The sequence below is a fragment of the Myripristis murdjan genome, chromosome 3 (genome assembly GCF_902150065.1).
Source record: "Myripristis murdjan chromosome 3, fMyrMur1.1, whole genome shotgun sequence".
Lineage (NCBI taxonomy): Eukaryota > Metazoa > Chordata > Actinopteri > Holocentriformes > Holocentridae > Myripristis > Myripristis murdjan.
The window spans coordinates 41,405,137-41,420,406 of record NC_043982.1 but is presented as its reverse complement, the minus strand read 5'-3'; positions in this window follow the sequence as shown (position 1 = coordinate 41,420,406).

Genomic DNA, 15,270 nt, shown 5'->3' with positions numbered 1-15,270 from the left:
TTTTTTTGGAGAACGGAGGCTCCTATTCAGCAGAGCCACGCTTCACATTTCAAACATTTAAACACATCCACCCATGCAGCTGCCCATGCAGGTACATCCTCTGTCTTCTTCTGCTGGTGATCAAGCAGCAGAAAGACAGAAATCTGAAGGCTGAGTCTGAGCGAGGGCAGACAGCGGCCGCAGAGGGGACGGACGCTGCGACTCGACCTCTTTTCCCCAGCCCACGTGGTTTCAGTCCAGAGGTTTGCGCCGTTCACTTCTTCACCTTCAGGCCACTGCTATCCCAGAAGGCACTGTGTCCACTTGTCTTCAACGCCAAATCCAAGGACAGTGATATTGACTGACAGTTCCCTGAGTAAATCAACTCATCCCGATTCAAAGCGAGCTAAAATAATGGACGCTCAGCAACATTGGTGCTTTTACTAAAGATTGTTTACCTCCCGCAAAGAAAGTAAACAGTCCCTCATCCCTCTTCCTCCATACCTCGGCCTGAATATTAAGCTAACGAGATGAGGTGGCAGGCGTTAAAATCCTCATAGTCCATTATGTCTGTTTACAGAGGGTTTGTTCCAGAAGAGGAAAATACAACCCTCCCTTGCATAAATTTCCATCCTCAACATCTACTGTGCCATCCTACATTTGGTGTGGAAAAGAGAAAACAAAACCTAAAAAAAAAAAAAAAAAAAAAAAAAAAAACAGAATGAAATCTGGGAGCAAAGCTGAAGCTTAAGGCAGTTCTCTGTCAGCCTGTCCATTCACTCGATGAAAGCATATGGAGATGTGCTTTCATATAACTGGTACAAATGTATACCAGGTCTATGATGTTGCTCTACACACACACAGATGGATGGAAATGGTGGAAAAACACTCAACAGAGCGATTAATAAAAAAACCCAAAAAACTGAAATATCTCTGTGTAGAAAATTCTGCATACAATCTTTGTTTGACGTAACTTTGATGTACGACTTTAGATTTATCTGTCACAATTTTTGTTCGGTTGGATTGTTTGAATGGTCAGTAAACTACAGCGAAAGGCATAAAAGATAAAAGAGATGATGCAAATTGAGAGCAATTAACAGTCTGCATGAAATGCAATGCCTAAGGATCAGTTTTTGATGCGTGAAGCTTTGAGGGCCGTCACACAGGTGTAATCTCTCATGACGTTTGTTGAACCAGAGCGGAAAAAAAAAGTCGAGTCAACACCCTGTGGCCAAAAGCGAAGACGACTCTGAGGCAAACTCGACGCCAGATCGAGAAAAGTTCACTTTGGAGGAAGAGACTAGACCCGCATACCACAGGGAGTCCATGGTGAGCGAGCAAAATAAATTAACGGTATCGTTTTTTTTTTTTTCATCTATAAATTAATCCTCATAAATATGAACTATGGCAACAGTTTGATCGTTAACAACCCTGTTATTGGAACCTTCAAAATAAACAAGCGAACAAAGCATCTGCTGACAAAACAAAATGTGAAACACCACAGCAACAACAAAAAAAATTGAATTATTTCGACATCCCCTTTAGCCTTTTTGAGGAAGACAATAATTCAGTTGAGTGCGCCGCTGCTGCTGCTGCTGCTGCTGCTGCTACTGCGGAGGAAGAAATGAAGAAAAAGAAACAGCATATAGAAATAATAGCAAAGGAAGTCAATCAAGTAAAGGAGGATCAACGTGAGAAGAACACCGAGGAGGCAATAAACGGAGTCCTTAACACGTTTAAAGACTCGCCTGTACGAAAAGAAAAGATCAGTGGCCTGTGGATGTCAGCCTGTTAAATGATCTACCAGACCTGTGTGCTTAGGCAAAATTCAACCTAGGGAATAAGAGCAATAACGATAGCGATGCCATTAAATATTGCTTGTATAAATGCATACTAATGCACGGCTTGACGAGACTGCAGAAGTCGGGTTCATTTCATAAGCGAGGATTATCACACCAGTGCTTTTTAACTGCAGGACAGCTGAGCAGAAGTAGCCGACTATGGGCCTACAGCAGCAGGACAACCAAAGTTAGCAGCAGGACACCCACAGTCAGTGGGAAGTTGCCAAGACACCCACATTTAGAGCCAGCGAGGTGCCAAAACACCCACATTCAGCTGCAGTTCAATGCCAGGACACACACATGTAACAGCACGACAGCCATACATTGAGACGCCTGTAATGACACAGCACACAAATCACTTGAACCACGCACAAGTCGGCCCGATCCGAAAAACCCTACACGGTTCGCCATGTGAGTCTGAATCATCGCTCGCTACAGAGCTCTAATCTTAGTCCCGCTAGACCCCTTGGAGCAGGGCCACCTTGGCCTGGAAACACGGTGACGCCACCACTGGAGAACTGCATGTGTGTATGTGTGTGTGTGTGTGTGTGTGTGTGTGTGTGTGTGTGTGTGGGGAGGGGGCGGCGACTCCGTAATTAAGATTCAACGCCTTAGTTAGGAAGTGAACTACATTCCCCGCACCAGCCAGGCTGGACTGAATGATGGTGAAAACAGCAGCAACACTCCTCTGCATAAATTATTTACCCAAACTGATGAAGGGAGATGATTATGAGTAAGTAAGTACTGATTATATTTTACTTTTTTTTTGGGGCTGTTAGCTGATAATCTTATTCAGCACGAATTACAATGAGTGCAACGGCAGAATAAGCTTAAAGCCCTGCATCAGCAACATTATATGGAACTAATTGTGAGGATTGCAAAGGATGAAGCCACAACTGCCTCGGCAATGGATGTAACAAATTTCCCTTTGCCCCCGGAGCGATTATATTGATAGAGAAGAGTCAAGTAAACAAGTTTTTTTTTTTTCCTTAAAATAGTAAGGGAGCTTTCTCAGCAGTGTAGATAAATAGAGAGGATAATTGAGGGTAGGGTGGCTAACATATTAAGAACCCTGTCAATAGCCAGATCTCCATTTACTTATCAAACACACATACAATATGAAAGATGAAAGATAGTAAATTAAATGAAAGATTTTTTTTTTTATTTTTTTTTTTACGCGACACATTTCGTAAAAGTCGTAAGTCAATAAAACACCGGGTCGCGCTGACATGACACCTACTGAAAAGCACTTTTGATCTAAAACTGAGAATGCTTGAGACGGAAAAAAAAAAAAAAAATATGGGAGTATATTCGCCTACTTTTCATCCATCTATCCATTTTCTATAATTGCTTATCCTAATAAGGGTCACGATGGGGCTGGAGCCTATCGCAGCGTGCACGGAGCAGAAGGCATGCTTACTTAGCTTTAATAAAGTGCCAATTACCCAGCACCCACTTGTTCCACATCTTAACATCTGGCCTGAAAAGGAAAAAAAAAAAAAGTAGAAAACTGCCACCAGTAGCTAATGTTGAATATAATACATCTGTGTCATAGTTCAGAGCAGAGAATATGCATGTGCAGGTCTGTAAATGTATAGATTTCTTGCCTCTGAGTTGCCAGTAATTATGCGACAACACATCCTGATAGGCATGGACCATCTGCGAGACCGGCCTGCCATGTGGTCAGCCCCAGGTTTGAACATTCACATGTTTATGAACCGTTATACGGCCATTTTTAGGACTGATCTCCCGTCTCTCTGTTCTCAGAGGAGAGCGCTCGTGGCTCTGCAGGAGGACAGCATGTGACAAACGCTGGGCTGTATCGTTGAGTTATATGGAGCGGTGAAGACAAATGTCCTCAAGTGCATTTACGCACGTAATGTCAGCTGTGCCATAAAAATACGATGCACATGTCCTACATAAAGGTGCCAGGAATGTAAAGATAGAGAGGTTGCTGGACATGCGCTGCAGGTTTGTAATCAACAGCACAGAGCAGCGTGGATCCTAAACTTACTGCACTAAAGGGATCAAAAAAATCTTTTTATCTATTCATCTATGCACACACTCTGGGCTATAGGCTGTATATAGCTCCAGCAAAAACACCATTTTTTTTTTTTTCCTGAGCTTCACAGAAATGCATCACATGATAGATACACTGTATTAGAACTGCATTAGTACTACATTTCACTTCGGGACAGCTTATTGCCACCCTGGTTTTGCTTGCATAATGTTGGCCCATGTGTGGCTTGTTAATTATGAGCTGAATCAGTTTGCTCCACTATGATGTTTTTATTTATTTATTTATTATTTTTTTTTTTTTTCAACTTTGTTTTCCAAAATTGTTTACTGAGTGAACCAGTTGTCAAAATACCTATTGTGTCCCTATGAAAATGTATAATTGTGTCCAGGCTTCTCGGTTTTGCTGTTGCCATGGGGTTTACAGTTTGCATTTAATGACATTAACAAGTTGGAGTTTGAGAGAATGGAAAAACAGACAGCCGCCGAGAATCTCATCTGTCATGCTATGATATACAAACTGGAGCTGCTCCATAGGCAGGTAATTGTGAGTGATTGAAAATGTGGATGCATAGGATATTGATTCGAGTACCTGGCTGACACCTAAATTGGCTGTCCATAGTAGATTATGTTCAGTTATATTAGATATGAATTAGGGAAATTTCACTCCTTGACTAGGCTATACTGTCACAGGCAGCTCATATTTTCCAAAATAATTGTTAAGGCAGCTCAATATTGCTGTGAAATCTCAGATTTAGGTGTCCTTAGGAAACTGATCCAGTTTGAAGCCGTGGCAGTGACACGGTGCTACAAACTGAACCGTGTTGGAGCTCGACTGCAGAGGCGTTGCCCCGCTTTGGAGTCACCGGTGGATTTTCACCACCATCTTCAGGTCATTTGTTAAACTGCATGTGATATTCAGAAAAAAAAAAAAAACTGACAGATTCAAAGACCAGAATAATAGGAGCTTCATGATGAAAGGATAAAATTGAAAAATACACTGTAACCCGACCCTAATTTAAGGCCATTAGCTGGGCCCTTGCTTCAGACGGAGGGGACAAATTACACCTCATTTATATTCAGTTTTGTCCTCAACACACTGTGTTTTTATAAAGCCTTTGTCAGATGATAAAAATAACAGTTAATGAAGTTTCAAAGTGACCCTCCTCCGCTCCCTTCCCACTCACTCTCATCAAAACTATACGTTCTCTCTTGGTGGTGGGAATGTCACCGCTCAGGAACAAACGAATAAAACCCTTCGGAGGGATTTAAACTGTGTTTATCAGTCACATTTCTGACAAAGATCAACTAGAGACAGTACTGTAACTTAGTTGTGGTTTAAATTATGCATACTGAGGTCGATCAAACACACAAAGCTCATTTATACATTCTTACAAGTAAATTCTTGAAGGCAGAAATTGATTTTTGAGATGAGATTAGGTTAGTAGCGGCCTCCATCCAGTCAGGATTTTCACAATAAATATTTGTTTGTACTATTTACTAAAATTGCAGTGTTTCTTAAATAAATATTTTAACAATTAATCTAACTAAATTACTAACGGGCAAACAAACATGGAACTGGCACCAAACTCCATGATGCACGATGATAATTTGATGACGCGTCTCGTTTTGCCAGAAGTCTGCGTATCCTTGGAGTCTTTCGTGAGACTTTAATCAGTTTAGCTGGATGTGATTTATGACAGCAGTGGTTTGAAAATGGTAATAAATAAATTAAAAAAATAAACAAAAAAATATTTATTTACTCCCCCCTTTGTTGTTCTCTGTTTTTCTGTCTATTTTCCCCGTGTCTCTTTGTCTTCATCTTCACCCTCGCCATTAATCAGCCCGACTTTATGTTCATTCTTGGACCTGTGCTGAATGCCTGTATGGAAAAGCAGAATTTATTGTTTATTCTCCGCTGTGTTTATCTATTGTATATCTCGTACAGGGGGGGGAAAAAAAAATAAATGAATCACACCGATGATGAAAATCATAATTATACTGGGAGTTGTGTTTTTCAGCTTATTTCCCAGTGTAATTATTATTATCTCTGCACAGCACCTCCTTGATTTGTTCCTCTCGCATGAATCTGCTTTTCTGCTTTTCAGATGCTGGATGTGTCCCATGACTGGAATACATTTTCTGTGAAAGTCGACAAGGTCACGGTCAAACCACGAGAGAGCCAGGCGAGAAGCGGGAAGGTAACAGGGAATCGAAAGGAGCGCATTCGTTGACATCTGATACCATCTGGTGGATGGAGGTGGAAAATATATGGACATGAAGCTGCATGCACTCCACCACATATGACACCACATGTAACACTGATAGCTGTAAGTACCGACTGCTGTTAAACCTCATGCTGAGATGGATATACAACATAATTTCTCAGAGAGCATTTAGTCCAGTCATTTTATGAAAAAACCTAGGACAAATTGCAAGAGAAGCAAACTCAACTGATTTTGTATCCTCAGTTTGTCCTGAGTGAGGGAAAAAAAGTCCCAGGAAATCCCATTGGTGGAAAGTTTTGAAAATCACCTATTTATGACCACACATTACCAAAAAACACTGTTTTTAACACACAGGGGAAAGGGGTTCAAAATTTTACTTTCAGATATCACTATAAAAATTCACAAGATGATTACACACACAAAGACAAGAAAAAAAGTCAATTACAAGTTCTTTGAATTATTATGTTTACACATGTTCACACATTATCTGATTTGATATGCGCTAATAAGGAATATAAGGAATAAATGCCAGAACAGATATTTAAACAGTGAATTAAAAGGTTACTATATATATAGTAACCTTTTAATTCACTGTTGCATAGTAACCTTTTAATGCAAGGTAACTATATATATAGCAACCTTTTAATTCATTGTTAAAATGTCTCTTCTGGCATTTATTCCTTATATTCCTTATTAGCGCATATCAAATCAGATAATGTGTGATATGCATGTGTAAACAGAATAATTCAAAGAACTTGTAATTGACTTTTTTTCTTGTCTTTGTGTGTGTAATCATCATTGTGAATTTTTATAGTGATATCTGAAAATAAATTTTGAACCCTTTCCCCTGTGTGTTAAAAACAGTGTTTTTTGGTAATATGTGGTCATAAATAGGTGATTTTCAAAACTTTCCACCAATGGGATTTCTTGGGACTTTTTTTTCCCTCACTCAGGACAAACTGAGGATACAAAATCAGTTGAGTTTGCTTCTCTTGCAATTTGTCCTAGGTTGACCCCAATTTTGGCCTAAAATTACTGGACTAATTATAACGAGGGGGCGTACAGTATTGTGGGGGATCAACTGCCTCTGCAAACAATACTTATCAAGCATCTAAAGAGCTTAAAAAAAAAAAAAAAACAGCAAGGAAAAAGAAGTAGATAAACAAAAAAAAAGTAAAATTGACTTTTAAAAATGCACCCAGTCACGGCACATCATTTCAAAGGAGACCAAGATGACAAATAATGACACCGATGACGGCAAATATGAGAGGGAAGGTAGGAAACAAACAAATAAAGCCCAGACAACAAGCAAAGGGACAAAAATTAGAGTAATCGTGAGTAGTGTGTGTGTGTGTGTGTGTGTGTGTGCGCGCGCGTGGGTGTGATCAAAGAGCTCATGCCCGCACGCAAGCTCAAAGAGTGTGTAAACCCATTGTGAGCTGAATAAGCAGGGTGTGTGGAGATGAATGAAATTTAATAAATGTATGTAATTCAGTTCAGTCCAATTCATTTAATTCAACATTATCATCCCCAAGGGGAACTTCTCCTTGTAGCCAGGTGCATAAAAACAAGAATATAAATTTAAATATGCACAATTAGGTGACACATAACATTGGACAGGAGTCAAACACGAAGATCATCATCTAGCCATGGAAAAGGGATTAAAATAAACACAACCAGCAACACACACCAGACTATTCGAGTCTAATGAACTTTTTAAAACGCGTCTTAAGACCCATTTTTATACCTCGGCTTTTTACTTCTCTTAACCCGTTTTGGTCTTTTAAGTCGCTCCACTGTCACTTTTATTTTGCGATCTTTTACCAATGCGAAATTCAGTTTTCTTATTCTACAGTATAGACATTAACCAGAGGAGAGCACATCAATGGCAAGGGAAACGAAGGCATTCCTCTCCTTGTTCGACGTGAGCTTTGTGCCCGAGTGAGTTCATACGTTTTGGACCTGCAGGATCCCAGACACCTGAGCGGGTCCCTACCTTGGCTCTCCCTCAGGTGGCTGGGGCTCTGCTGATGTAGGGATAGAGATACTGGGGCCGGATTCTCCAAAAAGTTCTTACTAATAATCTTAAGACGTTTCGTAAGAGGAAAAATGAGAAGTTCATAAGAATGTTCTCAAGTGCTATTCCCCATTATTTTCTTAAGAACTGCACATTATCTTAAGAACTTCTTAATTTTTTCCACTTACGAACTTCTCAACTCTCTACCTTTATGTAAACAAACAGCCTCGAGCTGCAACCCACAGCAGTTCCATCTAAAATACAACAAAACAATATCCATTATAGTCTCAACTTTGATTTGATGTTATAAAAGTGTTTTCTCAAAAATTGAGATACATACTTTGTATTGGACAGTGACAATATTACTAACCTATTAGTTAATGGAATCAAAATATAATTGAAACATGAATGGTGACTGGTGGCTAAACAAAATGTCCTCATATAGACTCAGAAACAATAGCCTATATGTGTCTAAATACTGGTTTAGATGAATTACAGTTTAGATAACGATGATTTCTATGTTAATTTATACAATGTAAAATTATTAAGGTATTAGCCTACTACATTAATCTATGTTATATAATCAAATTTGGCTCTAAATTAATCAAAGATGTTTGAAAAATAGCTTACCTTCACACAGCATGTGGTTACTTAAGACGACCTTTACCTGTCTTAAAGTTACGATACTATTTAAGAAAAATAGTAAGATAATTTCTTTCAAGAATCCCATTTATTCTTAAGAAAAATCTTAAGAATAAAGTTGAGAACATTCTTAAGATCTTTTGTTTGGATTCTTAAGATATTTTGTTTGTGAATTCGAAAATATCTTAAGATTCTTCTTAAACCCAAACTTAAGAAAAAAAGTGGAACTTAAGAAGAAATTTAATCTTAAGAACCTTTGGAGAATCCAGCCCCTGGTTTGGTAGTTGGTAGCCCGCGGCAGCTGTCGTGTAAGTCGGCCGGCGTCAGATACTGATGGCAGCGCGCGAACATCACCTCAGCCGCACTTTTCAACAAGAGCGATGAGGTATTTTATCGGCTCTTTGTTTCGACGGCGAGGAGGGAAAAGAGGAAGTCAGCAGTCCTGCGCACCTCATCAAAAACATTCAAATGGAGCTTTTTTTTCCCCCCCTTTCTTAAATCTCCGTTCAGCTCGTGGATCATCTCCACCTGGTAAGTCGGCGCCACTGTGAATGTGTAGAGCCCAGGAGGGGCTGTTCCCACTGTTTCATGATTTCTTCTTCCTGCTGTTTGCAGAGGTGGCAGAGGAGGTTTATCAAGTGGCTGATCAGCTTCCCCGGAGGTTAGGTGACTGGCTACGACCGAGGTCATGGATCTTTACCAGCAGATGTCTGAAGCTGTGAAATAAATTGGACTGCAGAGTTGCCTTATCGCTCTGTTTCCTCACTTATCGTTACAGAACTACACACAAATACCCACGGCTGTAAAATCACATCTGTTTCTTGATGCTCGATAAGTTTTCAGTTTGTGACCTGCACAAAATGTACAGTCTTGCCATAACAGTCACTGCAATGAGCAGCTCCAAACATGCACAAATATGTAAGATGCATTTGGTCAAGGTGTTTGTTTAGGTGTGTAGACTGGGACATCTTTAAAAGAAATGCCTTAGCTGTAAAGTGGCTCTTAATGTAAAGCACAAATATTTTGAATCTGCTTTGAGATTTGATGTAAAGTTCCATTTATTTATTTTGTGTGTGCAGAAGATGTGTGTTTATTAATGACGATGACTGGCCAAGTTCAGTTCTGCGGCCATGGCAACGTAGAATTGACCTGTGCAGCGAAAAGATCAGTAGGAGAGACTATTGGCTCTTTTCGACTACAAAGGGTAACCCGCAACTTTCCATAACCTGAGACAGAACCTGTGAAGTTCACACTTTTTCTCTCCTGCTGTGTGAAGAACCAAGCCTGAAGGGTAGGAACTGCCCCATAAAAAAATCTTTCTGTAATTTTTCTTGCAGTATTGCTTCATGTTTTCCCACTGTTTGGCAGTGCGCTGGATGCACATCTCTCCCAAACGCTGTAAAATTTTTACATACATTTCCAACAGCCGAGTCAACAGTCAAGCTCTCCACCGTTAAACTGAGGCCGGCGTGGTTGGGAGTTTTGAGTTGTGGTGCGTCAGGCTGTTTAACTTATTTTAGCGCCCTGCTTTTGCACGGGATATCTCAGCCTCTGATGCTTTTCACACATAAGTGGTATATTCCTGGAAGTTCCTCGTGACTTTTCCTCCTCCTGCCCCCCGGTGAAAATCAGGAGAAGGAGCCTGTTTCCCCGTCATGGCCCGCTCGCTGCCCCAGAACAGCGGCTGAGCTCTGGCCAAGAAGTCAGTATGTTGTTTGTTAAATAATGCACACAAGGCATGCGAGATACTTTCCTCTGTCCAAACACTGACATCTCTGGAAGTTCCAGCAACAATCCCAGGACCTTTACAAGGATATTCTCTCACATATAAAAAGCCTCTGCCCCATCTATCAAGTTACAAATGTCATCTGCAGCATACAATTTCACTGTGAAAGATCCTGTGGGGAAAGATTTCCAGATCTGTTTTCATATCTATAGATTTCATGCTTCTTTAGTTTGGAGTGGTCAAATCCCACACGACTTTGCACACATTCTCACTACACTTGACAGCACAGGTTTTGTTGGGGCGACTTGCTAATCTAGTGAAAATGTTCCTGCCATTAAGGAAATTAAGTCTTTTGACACTGCTCGTTCTGACACAGTTGACAAGTGTGTATTCTGTGTGAGAGAGAGAGAGAGCGAGAGAGAGAGACCATTTATTAATGCTTCATGCAAGCCTCCCATGGCCCTTGAAAATCCATGAGCGTTTATGGATTTGAGGAAAATTATACAAGGATCGCCTTGAAGGTAGTTCACTTTTTAAATAAAACATAACGCCAAAATTCATCAATATTGCCTCAGCTGTCTGGACATCTATATTCCTGAAGTGATTTCTTTGATGAAGATAAGTGTTGCAGTGCTAAAATGAATGATGCAACCAGGATGTCTTGACTTGACAAGATTAAGAGCAGAGAGCGAGGCCTCTATGATGTCTGGTTTGGCCCGGTATCAGATCTCACCCCCGAACAAGTCAGTTCACTCCGGCTACGTGACATCGATCACGTAAACAAGAAAACCCTCGGGGCAATGCTGCAGAAATGCGAGGGAGAACAGATTTGGACCGTGATAATTTCATGATCACAATGATACTGAGTTTATCAGCTGTAATAACTCCTCTCATCCAGAAGATGGCACTCTTCTATAATATATAGCATCTGAGCAGCAAGGGTAAATGTATATAAATTCTGTCAACAAACATCCCAAACCTGTACACAGAGGTTGATTTACCTGAGGCAGATATACAGAGTCAGCAGCATATGACAAGATGCAGCACTTGCAATACCAAACCCTGCAAAAAAAAAATAAAAAAAATCTCCATCTCAAGTCATTTAATCTCACATAGAGTCTTAAAATTGTGCTTTCCTTCAAACAAGGTAAACAATCTGTCAGTGGCATGAGATAATCCTATTTGTTTCCAATGCTTATCAATGTGCTTCCAGAATTTTTCTGAATCAAAAGTCATTTTCTTGATCAAAGTGTACCGATCTGCCTTGTTTCAACACATGTATACTCCAAGAAACAAGAACTCCTGGAACTGCATTTGAAACAAGTGGGATTAGCTCATGCCACTAGTAGATTTTTTTTTTTTTTTTACCTTGTTTGAAGAGAAACAAGGATTTAACACTAAATGTGACAAGAATCACCCTGTAAAGATGCACAAGTGAGTCTATAATTGATCTGGTAGTTTTAGTCATTGTACTGGAGAGCAAAGATGAAGAAACAAACAAACAAACAAACAAAAATTCAGAAAGAGAAGTCATTTTTGAATAAAAACCACAGCAGCATTCAGGACATTTCTCCCTCTGTGCTGACATTTTGGCGGCGTGGCGATCTCCATCCTGCATATCTCTAATATTCATCCCACTGACCAAATGATATCTTGTCACCATCAGTCACTGCATCTCTGAGAGAAAAAAAAAAAAAAAAAAAAAAAAAAAAGGCCCCAGCTAATTAAGGATTTTTTGTGATGTTTTTTTTTGTGGCAACACTACTGTCATCAAATATAATTTGACAGCTTTTCATCATTTTCACTGAAAATGAGCAAACTGTCAAGACTGTTAAAAAATGCTCTTTGCCAGCACCTGCGTCATTTATAACAAGGCACGGTCTGAGCAGCCATATTCAAAAGGTTACACAGTTTTCCTCCTGTCTGTACAGTGTAGTATACTGCTGCTGTTGTTATTATCATAATGTCTAAACACATGCCGCCGTGCACCTCACAGAGAGATATACACCTAAATGAGCAATGCATTGTACGTGACCGGTTGGAGATGTAGGTAATTAAGCACTGAAAAACATTAGCCTTGTTATTGCGTGCATATCTGTTTGCTGAGCATGCCGCGTATCCAGCTGCATCATTGCCATTCTTCACACATTCTGAGCTGCCATCTGTCAAAAAATCTAACAGGAGAACGTCACATCTCTGCTGCAGTTTAACATTTGCTGTACCTGAGCACTAACAAAGGCCTGCGAGGACTGCTCCGGTGATTCACTCCGTGCTCTCACTTTGGCCATGATACATGAGATTACATTGGTTTTGTAAGTAGGTCATTCATATTGCGTCAATGTAGTGGGGAAAAATGACGATTTTTTTTTTTTTCCCTTAGTGCTGGAGGTGTATGCAGCATAAGGCAACACATCATCATAACTTGCCCAAATGATCTGCAAGTTGGGCTCCAATAGGGCATCTTTCCCCTGTTTTGTTTAATAAGGATTTCACTTGAGGTTATTGTCCCTGTCTTGGGGAGGATGTGTAAGAACGTTGTAATAAACATCCTAGAGAGATTCCTTGGGTAAGATAAAATTGTGAGCACTTTGTCACTGTCAAGTAGGAATAGAGTATGCATGCTCCCCCGGTTGCCAAGCTAACAGCACACAGAGCTAACGGCAAAGCATACAAAAACAAGGCCTGAAAATAAAATTTAAAAAAAAAGAAGGACAAATGTTTCAAGGTTGAAAAGCATGCTCTATTTGATTGACACTTGAAAAGAAAAAAAAATCTGCAAAGTAAATAGAATCTCATCATTTCATCCATCCGAAATAAATGAATGTATATAAACACAGGGCCACCCATATCATTACACTTGCATGCCTGCCAACCTCCACTGTAAAACTGTGAAGCAACATTTTAACAAGGTCCATCAGCATGCATCAGGAGGCAGGGAGTGTCAGGTGAGGCATCAACAAGGAAGGATATCCTTGAAGGAAATTATTCATTGCTTAATAATTGGCATCACAGCGAGGGAACGGAAGCAAGGGATGAAAACCCGACTGCCAAAATGAAAGGAATGGCGTCATTAGTGTCCTAACATGGCTTTGGGTCACCGACAGCGTCAGCGCGCCTTGGCATGCGTTTCACAGATGTCTGGAGCGCCACTGGAGAAATGCAGCGGCAGAACTCCACAATTTCCATCTTAAGACATTTTAAAGTCTAAGTGGGTAGAGAAAAACTAAAAAAAAAAAAAAAAAAAAAAAAAGTAAATGAGAAAGCAGTGCTTGTGTTACACTATTCACTGGATGTTTGTGTCTGTGCTTAAATTAGGCTCTACCATGAAAATGTGCATAACTTTATGATTATGTAATGTGTCTGACTTTTTTCTTTGTATCTTATATGAAGGACTTTATTTCTTCGTTGTACTGTGCAGCACTTCGTCCTTTGTGTGAGAGATGCTCTATATATAAGGTTTAATATTAATAAAATGAATTAATATGAGCTAATATTATTATTATTCATGGTATTCTGTTCAACTACTGGATGTAACCCTGAATCAGTGAATGTGCTGCACAGAAGCAGAGTCATGTCTAAATCTCAGTGTTCACAGTTGCTTATGCAAACACTGTTTGTCGGTGTGTTTTGCATTGCATGTTGGTGTTTTGTTTCCGTGTCTTGTTTTGCTGGTGGTCACTCTCCAAAGATAAAGAAATGTATCTTTAGAGAGGGATTAGTAGAATCACTATGAGTGTAAAAGGAGAGACTGCACTTTGTCAGTTTGCAAAGAGAAATTTTGAAAATCTAAAAAAGGAGGCACGTGAACACAAGACGCACGATCAGCCGGTCACACTTTAAGATTTTTGCGAAGCTGCACGACTTTGATATTCGTGAACCAACAGATAAAAACATTTAAAAATCAAAAAAATCTCTATAACTCAACAACTTGCTTGACATGACATGTTTGCAGTTACCATGGCAAAAGCGGGGGTAATCTCGCTGTGAGGATCGTGTGGCGTGCGAGCACTGGCGAATGGAAAATGTGGTTTTTCTGTGGGACTAATGTCCTTCAGAACAAACTCTACGATCCCATGCTGTGTACAAACTGACTGTCCCTATAGAAAGCAAAGGACAAGGAGCTTTAGATTCATGCAGCTCCCCATTCAAAGAGACAGGGCTCTGGTCTTTGGGCGTTTCAAAGGTGACACCCAGGTACCAAGCCTCTCTGCTACTGCAATTACTATTTATATGGCACCAGAAGCTGTGCCAGAGACCTGTTTTGTATTATTACTCAGTGTTTTCAGTTATATTGCATTGTATTGCATTGTATTCATGCATGTGTGCTTTCATGTCTCCGCATACTGCGAGTTAAAAACGCTGAAGAAACAAAAATGGAAAGCTTCAAACACAGAACTTTGTCCTCTATGTCCTACATGTTGCACGGTTAGGAGTTAGGAACACACGAACACACAAAGCAAAGAGATTATTTACAAAAGCAGCTCTGAAATTATAAATATCATTATTCATTTTATCATGTTGTTGTCCAGCCTCCTCCTCTGCATTTTACTTATGTGCTACCTCCTTGTCCTCATTAACATCAAAGTCCTTTGATAGATTGACCGTGGCATAAACAAGTCAAAATGACTCCGCAGACCCTTCAGGGCTGCGAGTGCAGTGCTGAGAACAAACATCAAAAACCTCATTTCAGCTCATCATTCGATCTTTCTGCGATGACTCGGCTCATGTTTTCCTGCAGAAGACGCTCCTACAAAATTATATGCACTTCATTTACTTGACTAGTTTTCTCTTAACTGCAGAGCCTGCTAGGCCTGTTATGTC